This window comes from Hemitrygon akajei, unplaced genomic scaffold (assembly GCF_048418815.1).
Source record: "Hemitrygon akajei unplaced genomic scaffold, sHemAka1.3 Scf000183, whole genome shotgun sequence".
Classification (NCBI taxonomy): Eukaryota; Metazoa; Chordata; class Chondrichthyes; order Myliobatiformes; family Dasyatidae; genus Hemitrygon; species Hemitrygon akajei.
The window spans coordinates 1-12,842 of record NW_027332069.1 but is presented as its reverse complement, the minus strand read 5'-3'; the positions used below and the strand labels follow the sequence as shown (position 1 = coordinate 12,842).

The following is a 12,842-nucleotide window of genomic DNA, read 5'->3' as shown; positions in this document are numbered from 1 at the left end:
TTATTAACTCGGCGTTTGAACCACTTCACGGAGCCACCACCTTCTCGAAGTTGGATCTTCGTAGCGCCTACCATCTAGTCAGGATAATACAGGCAGACGAGTTGAAAACGGCATTTAATACACCATTAGGCCACTTGAAATATTTGGTCTTGCAGTTTGGCCTCACAGTGCCCCTGCCGTTTTTCAAGCCCTAATCAATGACACGCTTAGCGACTTTATAAACCGCTTTGTGTTCGTCTACCTAGATGACATCTTAATATTTTCTAGCAGCCTCCAGAAACACATTTACCGTCTAGTCCTCCAGGGATTGTGGGAAACAAGTTATTTGTGAAGGCGGAGAAGTGTGAATTCCACGTCCCCTCAGTCAGCTTCCTGGGCTACATCATCGAGAGCGGGCAAGTGAGGGCAGATCCCGAGAAGATCCGGGCGGTGGAAGAATGGCCCAGACTCACGACCCGCAAGCAATTTCAGCGGTTTTTGTGGTTTACAAACTTCTATCGCCGGTTTATCAGGAATTGCAGTCGGGTGGCGGCGCCCCTTACCCGACTTTTCCGACCAACAGCACCTTTTCAGCGTTCACCGAACTGAAGAGGCATTTCAGGACCGCTCCCAACCCGGTCCAACCAGACCCCTCCCGTCAATTCATTTCTGAGTTTGACCCCTCTGACTCCGGCGTGGGAGCAATCCTGTCCCAACGATCAAGTCCAGATGAGAAGGTTCATCCCTGTGCTTAATTTTCTCGCCCGCTGTTCCCCGCCGAATGGAATTACGACGTGGGGAACCGGGGGTGACTGGCGGTATTCTCTGCGCCGAGGGCGCGAAGGCGGGTGGCTGGGTACATTTGAGGTGGAGATAGTGGGGCATTGGCACGGAAGCATCGATCAGACACGGCCGTGTTGAATAAACATTATATCATAAGACTTCCTCCTCATCTCTTTTCTGAATTGATGTTCCTGTAGTCTGAAGGGTGTACCCCTGGTCTTGGGATCTGAACTATGGGAAACATCCTCCCCATATCCTCTCTATCTCGGTTTTTCAGTATTCGGGAACACCCCACCCGTCCCATAATTCTAAACTCCAGCGGGAACAGGCACAGAGACAACAAATACCATCAGCTGTGGTCTTGTTAAGCAGCTTCAGATGCAGCACCTGGCTCAAGACTATCTGAAAATCCAAACAAAGAACACCCACCGCCTTTCTTATTTCACCAAAGGATTCCAACAGATTTGTCTGGGATTTCTCCTGAGGAAAATCATGCACTCCAAGTACCCTGAACCCTCATCGTTAATGGACTCCAACACGTTCCAAAACTACTGAGGTCACACTGACTGTCCTATAATTTGTCTTCTTCTGCCTCCCTTTCTTTTTAAAGAGTGAAGTGACATTTGCAATTTTCCAGTCCGTCATCACCATTCTCAAATCTAGTGATCAGTGATAGACCATAACTCAGTCTTTCAGAGAAACATGAAAGGGAGCTTCTTCATTCAGATGCGGAGAGAATGTGGGTGGCAGGGTCGATTTCAACATTTAGATGGGACATGAATGGGAGTGGTATGGGGGGTAGTTATGGTGCCACTCGACACGGTTGGGACTCTGCAGACTAATGAGTTGGCGCAGAGCATATTAGCCGAATAGCATTTTTCTGTACTGTAGTGTTCTACCACTATAATGTCTGTACAAACTCTTCAGGTACCTCGTTCTGCACCGTGGGGTATACACCATCTGGCCGGAAGTCTTATCTACCTCCAGGCCTTTCAAATCACTTTCTCTCCTTAGTAATAGAATCTCTTCTCACTTCTGTACACAATACTCTTGAAGTATTGGCATTTTGGGGGGGGGAACTAAAAGATGATAAGTCTGGGTAAGAAGTGCAGAGGGAAGAAGTACAAGGTGGGAGGTGATGGCTGAAAATGGGAGAGGGGGAGGGGTGAAGGAAAGTATCTTTAACGAAATCAGGATTCAGCACTCCATGCCGGCATGTGTAAAATAAATAAGTACACACCTCTAAACTTAAACGGAAACACAATACAGAAAACTGAAGAAATGGTCACTATAGAAGATCACGTTAACCACTCATGTCCCGCCATAGAGACATCTCATGATCTGAGAAGACAAGTTCTGGGAACTTCTGAGCAGACAGCAAACTGTGAAATGATTGTGCTTTGCGATGCCTGTATCTCCAGTTTTACCAGTTGGAGCTCAGAGACAATAATTATTATATGTTGACATACTCTCTCTAGGCGGCATAATGTCTTGGAATCCACAACTGCCCGTGGCAACGAATTCCACGGATTCACCCCTCTCTGGCTAATTTCATCTTCATTCCAAAAGGAGGCCGCTCTGTTCCGAAACTGTATCCTCTGGTCCTAGACTCTCCCACCATGGGACACATCAGTCTTTCGAGGCCTTTCAACATTCGATAGGTTTCAATTATATCACTCTTCATTCTCTTGAATTCCAGTGAATACAGGCCCAGAGTCATCAAACGCTCTTTATATAATATGACAAGACATTCAATGCTTTAAACTCACTCCAGTGTTTGGCCATCCCTTGTAAGACAAGGGGCCAAAACTGCTCACAATATTCTAAGTGAGGCGTCACCAATGCTTTATAAAACCACAACATTTAATTCTAGTCCACTTGAAATTTCATTTGTCGTCCTCACCCCCGACTCAACCTACAAATTATCCTTTAAGGAATCCTGCACATGGGTTCCGAAGTTCAGAATATTTGAAAAAATAGTCTCAATATATATTTTCCCAAAGGGCATGACTTCCCTGCACGGTATTCCATCTGCTACGTTTACGCCCATTTCCTCTAATCGTCGAAGTCCTTTCGTAGACTCGCTACTTCCTCAAAACTACATGGCCCTCCACCTGGCTTGATATCATCGGCAAACTTTGCAGCAAAGCTATCAATTCTCCCGTCCAAGTCCTGTGGAACACCAAGAGGCACCGACAGTCAATCAGAAAATGTTCCCTTTATTGCAATTCTTTGCCTCCTGCAAAGAAACTTCCCTGTGATGTCATGCGCTCATAACTTCGTCACCAGCCTCATGTGTGGCAACTTGCCAAAGACTTTCTGAAAGCCCAGGTGCACATAATCTGCACATTCTCCTTCGTCTATCTTGGCTATTACGACTTCAATGAATTCAAAGAATTTCAACACAGTTTTCAGGCAAGATTTTCTCATGAAAATGGCCGATTTTATCATGTGCCTCGAAATGCCCTGAAAACACATCCCCAACATCCGACTCCAATATCTATCCCAACCAGTGAGATCAGAAACACTGGCCTTTAATTTCTGCTTTCTTTAATCTCTCTCCCTTCTTGAATAGTGGAATGACTTTTCCAAATTTGCAGTCTTCCACAACCATACCAGACTCCACTGATTCTTGAAACATCATTACTAATACCTCCACAATCTCATGAGCCACCTCTTCCAGAAATCTGTTCCAGGTGATCTATTTACCTTCAGACCTTTCTATTTCCCAGGAATCTTCTCTCGACTAATGACAACGACGCACTTCTGATCACTGACATCTGGACTTCCACCATCCCTCTAGTTGCTTCCACAATGAAGACTGCTGTGAAATACTTATTCAGTTCATATACTTATCCTTATCCTTGTCGCTCATTACTACCCACCTCCAGACATTGTATTCCCCTGGTTTGATATCCATTCTTGCCTCTCTTTTATACTTTTATGTATCTGAAGGAACATTTGGTATCATCTTTAATTTAATAAGCTAGCTTCGTATTCCATATTCACTTTCTTAATTACTTTTTAGTTGCCTCTTGATGGTTTAGAAAAGCTTCCCAATCATCTAACTTCTCACCAATTTTTGCTCTATTATGCCCTCTATTTGGCTTTTATGTTGGCTTTGCCTTCTCATTAGCCGTAGTTCTATGATGTTGACTTTAGAATAGATCTTTTTCTTTGGTATGTATATATCCTGAGTCTTCCGAATTGCTTCCATAAATTACAGCCATTGATGCTTTGCAGTCATCCCTGCCAGTGTTCTTTTCCTATCAAATTTGGCTCTCACGCCTCTGTAATTCTCCTTATTCCACGGTTTTATTGATACATCTCACTTTAGCTTCTCCTTCACAAATTTCAGGGTGAATTCATTTATATTAGTGTGGAAGAAAACTACGAAGACCCTGTGACGGACGTTAACGGGTTAATGAATTCTTTAAAAAATAAAGAGTGTGATTTCAAAGCTGCTGTCAATTTATCTGTGATTTAGGTACACTGCCTGATTGAAATGTGCGCTGTAGATGGGATGTGTGAATAGTTATGTCTATGCTTCTTTGTTCTATGGATTGTCACATGTCTGCGATCGAGCAAGCCTGATATACTTGTCTGGAACTGACACTCAAGCAAACATATAACTGTAACTGTTCAAGGACATGCTGTGTAACTTCATTATTCTGTAGAATTATAGTCTAAATTTCTCCTTATGGCTGGATGCTTCTTGTCACGTACAAGAGGTATAAATAAAAGTGTACTTTATTCTTAAGCGGAGTACCCCGATCCCGCTTTTCGGTGCTTGGGTCCCCATGGCATCATGTGAGAAATAAAGGATTATTCTACGGCACTCTCCCTCCGGGTCTGAGTATTTTTTCCGAGACAACTGGTGACGAGGATGGGATCCTCTTAGTGTCCTAACACCTCTCAAGTTGGAGAGGAGGTCATTTAACGGACACTAGCTTGCAGAATTCCTAAAAAGAAAACAAGCGGATAAAGAAACTTTCCAAGTTAGGGAAGGCGCCGGCGTCCCAGCTGAAAGGGGGTCGGTCGAGGAGAAAATTATTCCGGCGTCCTGGGGACGGTCGATGCTGGCATCCTGGGGTTGGCCGAGGGTCCTAGCTGAAAGGGGGGCTAAAATTATGAAAGGGAAGCTACCGTTAAGAAGATAAGGAACGGAGGGACTGCTGAGAAAATTCCAAACACCAGTGAGCGCTCATTGTGTACATATTGTGACTGAGGAAACTTTGTGTTGTCTTAACTGAAAATGAAATCCTAAACAGGAGAAACGGGAAGTGCGAGCAGTTGATCGGCTGGCGCGGATCCTGCTAATAAAGCGAAGAGATCCGGAGGTAAGACGAAGGCTTCGAACACTCAACTGCAGGTAGGAAAAAGACCACCAAAAAGATAAGAAAGATAAAACGGCACCACCCGCAATTAGAAGACCCCTTAGTCCCGCCTGGATCCCCGGCGTATATGGTAATCAGAGAGACCGGAGATGATCCTTATGCGGTTACATTCAGTAGTGATTTGCATGAGTGGTCACATGGGGATTGGCCGTATGGAGGAAGTTTTAATTTGAGACTAATCCAGTATTGGGAGGACGCCACCCAAAATGGGGACGGCGACCCAAACTGAGAGGCTGGTTACATTATAAGACGTTTTTAACGATTGAAGGAGGTGGTTAAAAAGACACCAACCTCCAAAGAAGAGGAGATTGAGTAGCCTGAAACAGAGAAGGCTGGGGCATGAAACGAAACCTGCCAGAGGACTTTATCCAAAACTCCACGAACCTGCCAGTGCTCCACTGGCACCCAAAAGTGTAATAAACGATTTAATAATGACGACGACTGCTTTGGGACGACCGCACCCCATCCTTACAAACCTTGCCCCCATGCTAAAGGTTCAGGCACTGGACACCCCCAGCGAGGCAGACGTCACTGTAACGAGAGAAGGGTCTCAGGAAACAGGAATTGAAGCTGAGGGAGCTGAAGGAAGTGTCAGCAGTACAAGAGGGGGGGGGGGGAATACACCCGAAAAGGCAAAAAGAGGCGGGAAAAGAGAAAAAGAGAATGGAGGATAAGCTTTTAACAGACAACTTTATTATATCTAGAACAGCCCCGCTTCCCCTGCTGGGTCCGCAGACCCTTTATAAATTAGGGGCAACACTGCACTGTACAGCTGAAGGTACATACATGGAGCTTCCTCAAATTAGGATCCCTCAAATGCTAAAATTAATGAATCGGCGAGAAAAGGACAGTTCAGAACACATACTCTACTGTTGGCAGCTGGATAGCAATTTCTATGCTTGTCAGGTTCAGAGACTGTCTGACACATTGGTGGGACGGGCCAACCTCTACATGTAAAATCTGCAGAACTTGATTAATAGCAGCCGAGAAAAGAAGTAGCTCCGTTGCACAGTCTATTACACTTTACAAACTGACCCGCACTGTGATCAACCTGTGCACCCTTATTAAAACGGTAAAGATGAAGGCAACGCCGTGTGTGTATTTTGGTCCCGAGGGATTAAGGCTCCTGGTAGTTTTAGTGGTAGACCAGGAAAAAAGATGCCTCATTAGACAGTGGTCATAAAACCACCAGCAAAGTGTAAAGGTATCGGGACGATGATAAAACGATTGGCAAAAAAAACAAGTCTGTTTATACTATAACTCTGCTGATACTGGGACAAGAAGCTGGAGTTCCATCCTGACAATTTGCTGGGCAGCCTTCACCACGCGATGCAGGTCTTGTCGCTCAGCGGCTTTGCAGCTGGCATACCACACGGTGGCTCTCTTGGCCAGGATGGTTTCAATTGTGCTTCTGTCGAAGTTAAGCAACAACTTTTGTGGGGGGGGGGTACATTGAAAACGGAGACCCTAATCGTGGAATCGCAACCCGAAAGGGAGAAAGCCTACCATGACCTCAATGTAATGGTAGAAAAATCAATTCCTATTGTATTGAATTACCCGTGTACTGTGATGGTACCTCATGCCGTAATGCTATAGTTGAATTCAGCTGCCACTCAGCATTTTACCACGGCTAGAAGGACAGGTTATGACGTGATACTTCTCTCTCGATCCAACTGAACGTACAAATGATCTCCGGCTATTAATCCAGCTACTTTTGTTATGTCACCATCTGCACAGCAGGATGGCGATGGCCATGACTCTCTGTTCGCAGTGGAAGCCACTACTACTTCCCCACCAGATCGGAGAAGCGAACCTATTGATTATCCTGATTTAGTTATGTTCACAGGTGCCTCTTTGCACCGCCCAAGAGTTGATCTGTTGCTGGCAGGGTATGCTGTAGTAACTTCCCACGAGGTAGCAGAAGCTTACGCCTTGACAATAGGAACATCAGCGCAGGCGGCAGATCTCTATGCCGTTACCCGAGCTTGCTTGCGTTTTGGACCAAGGAAAAGCAGCCAATGTTTATTCCGACTCATGTTATGCGTTTGGGAAGCTCATGACTTTGGGTAATTGTGGAAAAATAAAGCATTCATCACCTCCTCAGGGAAAGCGATTCAACACGCCTCCTTCGTACTGAACCTTTTAGAATCTATACAGTTGCCACAAACTTTAGTGATAATTAAGTGCGAGACACACACCTCAGCCGAGAATGAGGTCTCCAAGAGAAATGCAGACACGGTAGCTAAACAGGTGGCCCTTCAGCGACAACCTGTGCTACAGACCCCTCGGGTTGGATCGGGAGGGAAGGAGCTCCCTGTGTGTATCGACGTCCAGCAGTTGCAGGAAGCCCAAAATCTTGCCTCACAGCAAGAGAAATGTGCCTGGAGCCAATCTGCACGTTACCGGAATACCGGGCTGTGGCTTCACCCAGACGGCCGAGTATTGTGCCCGCATAGTTTATTTTTGCCCCCGGCTCGCCTGGCACATGGCCAGAGGAGGGATGCACCATGCCATCACTTAACAATGGTACGCCCCTGCAAATTGACTTGTACATATGCCTGCTGAAGGGAGGTTTAAGTATATACTGCTAATAGTAGACGTGTTTTTCAGATGGGCGGAGGCCGAACCAACTAGGAGGAATGATGTAAGAACTGTGGTGAACATACTGATGAAAGAGATTATCACCGGCTCTCCACCAGCATGCAGGCGGTCTATTCATAAATGCAGGAGTCTTCTGTCTCGCTAACCTGCGGGTCATTTTAGGTGTCAAGACGGCACAGCCGGTCTCGGCGCAAAAGACATAATCAGCAACTCCTTTCTGATAACGGGATGCAGCTGGGCAGCAGAGGCTTTACTGTCGATGCGGAAAACTGTACCAGTGACTGGCGACTCCCTACAGACTCTCTCAAGAAAATACTTTGCACACTTCGAGAGATGCAAAATAACAACATCCAACTGAGCAGCCGCTCTCGGCAGCAGCGGCAGAGACGAGAGCAAATCTGCAGAGAGCCAGTCTCCGTCAACATAACGCCTACCAGGTGAGCAGCCGCTCTCGGCAGCAGCGGCAGGGGCGAGAGCAAATCTGCAGAGAGCCAGTCCCCGTCAACATAACAGTTTCCAGCTGAGCAGCCGCTGTCGGTAGCAGTGGCACATGAGAAGGACTCCGCAGAGAGCAAACTCACATCAACATGACGTCTAACAGTTCGGCAGCCGCCGTCTGCAGCAGCGGCAGACATGGGAACGACTCTGCACGGAGCCAGTCCCCGTAAGGCTGCCGGATCTGTCAAAATCCCAGACCGACTACTCAGGCCATGTGCACGACAGAGCAATGACGTATTCATGGACATCTTCAAAGGTTTACAAGCTGCCGTCCCCATATGCATCAAATCCGCCGCTATGTGATGTCAGCATTCAGTTTGTGTGGACTAGATTATTAAATATATGGTCAGACAGCATGTTCGGTACTATGAGCAATTTTGGGCACCTTATCTAGGGAAGGATGCACTGGCATTGGAGAGGGTGCCGGGGAAATACACGGCTATGATGCAGAAATTAAACGGTTAACGTGTACGAAGCGTTAGATAAATGTGGGTGCATATTATTGAAAACTGTAGAATATTGAAAGACCGTGAGAGTGTAGATGTGGTGGGAATAATTCACATAGACAAGGGAGTCCAGGACCAGACAATACTGCCTCAGAATACAAGAACTACCCTTCAGATGAAAAATTAGGAGAAATTTCTACTTTCAGCGTGGTGAATCTGTGGAACACATTGCTATGGACGGCTGTAGAGGCGGAGTCAATGGGTGTTTATAAGGTAAAGGTTGGTAGGTTTGTGATCAGTCAGGGCGCCAAAGGTGACGGGCAGAAGGCGGGAAAATGGGGGTTGATGGGAATAATAAAGCAGAACAAGGTATCAACTATCACCCACAATCCCCCCCCCCAAGTTTCAGCAGAAAGCATCAGCGCCCACCGCCCACCGAATAAGCAATGTCCTCAGAGAGAGATGTGCTCAATGGTGGAAGAGCTTTACCGGACATGTACTGAGCCGAACCCATCACATTCTGTAGGAACTTCAGTTGACATTGATGTTCCCATACCTAGCCATGAGGCAGCCAGTCAATACGCTCTGTATCACATCGATAGAGATTTGTCATCGTTTCAGATGTCATGCCGATCTCCGCAGACGCCTAAGAAACTACAGGCGCTGTCGTTTCTTTCTTCGCATTTGCACTTGTGATGTGTCCAGGGCAAACCCTCTGAAATAGGAACATCCGGGGATTTAAAGTTGCTCACCCTCACTGATCCTCCGATGAGGACTGGCTCGTAGACCTCTGGTTTCTTCTCCCTTTGTTTTGCTGGCATTGAGTGGGACGTTCACGGGCGGGGTGGAAGCTGGAGTCGAAGTGGGTGACATTGTCGAGCTCAGTGTGAATACAGGAAGCGGCAGCAATACATTGGTTTCCTCTGGTTTCTTCTCCCTTTGCTTTGCTCGCATTGAGTGGGACGTTCAAGGGCGGGGTGGAAGTTGGAGGCGAAGTGGGTGACATTGTCGAGCTCAGTGTGAATACAGGAAGCGGCAGCAATACATTGGTTTCCTCTGGTTTCTTCTCCCTTTGCTTTGCTCGCATTGAGTGGGACGTTCAAGGGCGGGGTGGAAGCTGGAGGCGAAGTGGGTGACATTGTCGAGCTCAGTGTGAATGCAGGAAGCGGCATTGGTCGACGTTGCGGTGGGAGCGCTGGGGTGCATTACCGGGGAAGGTCTGGTACATTGGTTTGGTAGATTGATTTACTTAGGCAACGAAACGGGAGACATATCCGGGACCTATGCGAGTGTCCATGGCGACCCATTGAACTTGGAGTAAGTGGGAGGAAGCGGAGGAGAAACTGTTGAGGTGAGGACGGGTTCTGCCAGACGGAGGACGGTGGTGATAGAGCGGAACTGGTTGGATCTTTCCTTGAGAAAGGTGGAGAATTTTAAGGCCCTCTTGATGGGGGGCTGGAAATGAATTGAAAAAATGAGATGGTCATAGCCAGGGAATTGAAAGTCAGCGAGTTGATAGAGCGCATGGGAAAGGTTGCGAATGCGGGAGGGAAGCGACTGAATTACGGGGCATAGGATGGACTAGAGCTACGAGAACACAGGATCAGCGGGGCAGGAGCAGGCAGAGACAGTGTCCTTACCCGGACAATCAGGTTTGTGAATTGAGTAGGAGGTAGGGCAGTTCAGGGCAACGGAACCACGAGTTCTCCACAGTGAATGGTGGTTCACCAGAGTTGATGATATCAGTGATAACGTTGGAGACAGTTCTCTGATCGTCCGGAGACGGGCTTTTTCAAGGTGTAGGCGTGAGGATGTGTCCGAGGATTACCGCTTGGTCTCCACAAGGTAGAGGTCAGTCCGTCACTCTACAACAGCAGCACTTAGTCTGCGGGATTGAAGTAAGTTTGGGATGGTGGTTGAGAGTTGGGAGGGCAGTGTATTCAGAGGGGGTAGGGTTCGAGGAGAAGTGACGATTCCTGATGTTGAGGCGGTTGATGTCTAGTCGGCAATTAGTGATGAAGATATCCCAGAGCAGGCAGAGAACCAGTGCGCTGTGTCCAAGAAGAGGAGGAGGGTTGGAGACAGGAGAATATACCATCAGTGCTGTGTGGTGAATTCTTGCCGAAAAGGCGTGCTCGGAGACGGAACTGATTGTGAAATAAACTTCACCTTCCCAGCAGCAGCTCCTCCTGAACGTCTGAGGAGATCCAGCGAATTGTTTATGAAAGTGTCTGCAGAAATACTTCACAGACTGGACACAATATTATATGTTGCGTACAACGAAGACGAGGCATTACTTTTCCCCGGGGGTGGAGTACTCCGATTAATTCCCACACGGAATTGAGACAACCATCTCAAGTGCGATGGGAGTGAGAGACAGAATGGAACCGAATCCTCCAGTTTGGCAAAACGACCGTGGCAGGACTCGAACCTGCGATCTTCTGATAACTTCCACCAGTCAAGCACCGAAGTCAGACGCCTTATCCATTAGGCTACACGGCCATATTTTGTGAGCAAGGCCAAGGGGAACATGCTGACTGCTGCAAGGAGTTTCCACCTGTAAAACGATTTCTTGACCGAACTAAAAGTACTCGCCTGCAGTGATTTCATCCCAGGTGAGCATTCGACCATTGTTGTGTCAATATCTCTCCATGCATTACTGCTTTGGGCTGTTCAATATTCCATTTCTGTCACACAGAAAGGAATTGTCCAAGGCACACACCACTGTCTTTTGCAGCGGCGTTATATTCTGGGATTGGAATCAGTGACAATGGTACACCACATTCAATACATTATTGACAGGGAACTCGATTTCTTTATAGCTATTTCAGCCGTTGGTTTAGTATTCCAGAACCGGGCGGCCCATGTGTTTGCTGTCGGTTCAGCGTAGGGTGTTCGGATCTGCGGCTGCGCAGATGCGGACGTTGCCTTCAGCGCGTCCTAATGTGGTAGTCATCGGGTTATTGCATTTGCCCAGTACACGGAAAATCATCATTGTCCAACCAGATGGCAAATTCCTATAGTATCTGTTTACTTGAAATCGAGCAAAATGATAGCAACGTAATTGATGGTTTTGCGGCAAACTCTGAGGAAAATCCAAATATCGGTTGAAAGGTCGGTGGTCTTGGGAAAGCGGAAGTGTGCGGAAGACCTTGGGCAGATAACGTTACTGAAATTTTATTTAATTCAACATAAATTTATCTCATTTTACAACTTTAAAACAGTTTCACTGAGTTACAGAGCACGGAATGGATACTTATGCCACAGCAGGTCCATAGTGTCTAAAGTCCATAAAATATTGCCTATTTCAATGTTTCCTGTGGTTGGCACATATTCTCTAAAACTGTCCTTATCCACCTCCATGGATTCCTGATAAGCACGGCGAGCAAAGCAATCGGCAGAGAATCTGAACAGAAATATGTGGACATTAAGCAGAAGTTTTCAATGCTGTGATTAAATACAGAAGTTCGGAACACAAGAGAGAGAAGAGCAGACGAGGTGGCCGAGAGGTTAAGGCGATGGACTGCTAATCCATTGTGCTCTGCACGCGTGGGTTCGAATCCCACCCTCGTCGTCCCGATATTTATCGGGGGGGGGGACCACCTTTAAAACTGTCACTTTAAAACATCCAGATTTAGTCACAGGGACGCCAGACGATTTGTTACGCGAATCATGAAAAGCAATATTCATCATTAATTTCTCACCAAATTTGGCCGCGATACCACAAGATATAGGAGCGAAATTAGGCTATTCGACTCACCGATCTCAGCCATTCCATCACGGCTGAGGCCTCACCTTGGGTATTGTGAACAGTTTTGGGTCCCTCAGTTTAAAAAATATGCGCTAGCATTGGAGAGAGTCTAGAGGACTTTCACAAGGATGATTGATGTCTCTGGGACTGTACTCGCCGGAATTTAGAAGGATGAGAGGGGAATCTCATTGAAACTATTCGAATATTGGAAGGACTAGACAGAGTAGATGTGGAAAGGGGGATGCCATGGTGGGAGAATCTAGGACAGGAGGGGCACAACGTCAGGATAGAGGGGTGCCTTTTCAAAACAGAGTTGGAGAGAAATGACGTTAGACAAAGGGTAGTGAATTTGTGAAATTCATTGTCACATCCAGTTGTGGAGGCCAG

General features: G+C 46.8%; 2 non-coding genes across 2 annotated transcripts; one reads left to right on the top strand and one right to left on the bottom strand.

Moving 5' to 3' along the window:
• Positions 1-11,114: 11,114 nt before the first annotated feature.
• Positions 11,115-11,206, bottom strand: trnar-ucg (transfer RNA arginine (anticodon UCG)). The gene is given in 2 exon segments: positions 11,115-11,150; positions 11,170-11,206. It is a non-coding gene; the product is annotated as a tRNA-Arg (tRNA).
• A 990-nt stretch (positions 11,207-12,196) lies between these two features.
• Positions 12,197-12,278, top strand: trnas-gcu (transfer RNA serine (anticodon GCU)). The gene has a single exon. It is a non-coding gene; the product is annotated as a tRNA-Ser (tRNA).
• Positions 12,279-12,842: the final 564 nt, after the last annotated feature.